The 1,872-nt window shown below is 40.7% G+C and overlaps 1 long non-coding RNA gene across 2 annotated transcripts in view; it reads right to left on the bottom strand.

The window, feature by feature from the left end:
- LOC140607987 (uncharacterized) overlaps positions 1-1,872 on the bottom strand; it is an 84,047-nt gene that overhangs the window by 81,842 nt on the left and 333 nt on the right. The window lies entirely within an intron of this gene.

Genomic DNA, 1,872 nt, shown 5'->3' on the forward strand with positions numbered 1-1,872 from the left:
ATAAATTTAGTTGACAAAGCAGCAGTATGGCTTAAGAGAATTGACTCCAATTTTGAAGAAAGTTCTACTGTGGGTGAAATGTTATCAAACAGCATCACATGCTATTGAGAAATCATTCATGAAAGGAAGAGTCGATTGATGTGGCAAACTTTATCATTATCTTATTTTTAAAAATTGCCTCAGCCTCCCCAGCTGCTACCCTAATCAGCCTGCAGCTGTCAACATCTATACCAGCAAAAAGATTACTATTTGCTGAACGGTCCAGTGACAACTAGCATTTTTTGCAATAAGATATTTTTAAATTAAGGTATATACATAGTTTCTTTATAAAACACTATTACACACTTAATAGACTACAGTATAGTGTAAATATAATTTTTATATGCACTAGAAAAATAAAAAAATCATTTGATTTACTTTATTGGGGTATTTGCTTTATTGCAGGGGTCTGGATTTGAACCTGCAACATCTCTGAGGTATGCCTAGGCATCCAAGACTGGGTGCACAAAATGTGGATGCAGGTGGTGGTGAAGATGGGAGAATGAAAGGGACCTCATCTGCTGGGGCTCCATGTATGATGCATGAGGAGAAGTCTTGTATAAGAATGGCAAATCCCAAACAGCAAAATAGTCACACTCCAAATTCATCCATATGATTCCTTATTCAGATAACACTATATATATTTTTACTTAGCTATGAAGCAATTGAATGCTGACCTTATTTTTACCCAGACAGGGAGGATAAGTACCACATCCAAAATGGCCAGATTTGGAATTAGCACTCACAACCCCAGACCACATTTCTCATTCCTTTAGCCTAAACGCTTTCATTATGCTCTTTAGACCATATTTCACATTTAAAGTTCACCTTTTAAAATAGAAATTGACATGCTACTTCCACTTTCCCAGGAAGCATTGCATAGAAGACAAAAATCCAAGATTCTTGTCTCATCTATGCTATTAATTGGCTGTGAAGCCAAGCATGAGCCCCCTCCTCTCCAGGTGATTTGCTATATGGAATGGTTTCTCCTGGGCTGAATGAGGATTTAGTTGAGAGGAGGACAGCAAAGTAATATCCAATGGGCACTGCACAGTCTGAATCTGACCTCTTTTATACAATCTTTGGGTAAAACTGCCAGTCGCCATTGTTTCTACCCCCTAAAAACTGTCAAGAATGGATAGGAAGAATTTATTTTATTGATCTGCCTGATAAAGAAATACCACCTTGAATGTGAGTGGCAGCTTTCTGATGTTTCCTATGTCCCCTATAGGGATCAGGTTCCTCAACAGCATAAAAGTCCCTGGGATGGCCTGAGAAAACACTTCAGGACATAGCGGGAAGAAAGGAGAATAGCAGCTACTAGAAGAAATGAAGAACTTATTTTAGTTCTTTCCTAGGGCATTGACAGGGCTTGAGAAGAAAGAATCATGCTCTTCTGGGTTGGGGGCGATGTGGACTTGAAATATGAGGCCAAATCGGAAACAGTAAAGAGCAGAGCACCGAATCAGCCAGGTCCTACACACCACCAAGGACTACTTAATGGAAAGCAAAGTGTCCGTATTTAAAATCCAGGTTAGGGCAGCTCCGCTGGCTCAGCGGTTTAGCGCCACCTGCAGCCCGGGGTGTGATCCTGGAGACCCGGGATCGAGTCCCACGTCGGGCTCCCTGCATGGAGCCTGCTTCTCCCTCTGCCTGTGTCTCTGCCTCTCTCTCTCTCTCTCTCTCTCTCTCTCTCTCTCTCATTAATAAATAAATAATTAATAAATAAATAAATCTTAAAAAAATAAAGTCTAGGTTAATTGGCTAAATACAGGGTTAGTTGGCTAAATACAGGGTTAATCCCAGCGCGTCTCCCGGTGCGTGAAAACTTGC

Source organism: Canis lupus, chromosome 17 (assembly GCF_048164855.1).
Source record: "Canis lupus baileyi chromosome 17, mCanLup2.hap1, whole genome shotgun sequence".
Lineage (NCBI taxonomy): Eukaryota > Metazoa > Chordata > Mammalia > Carnivora > Canidae > Canis > Canis lupus.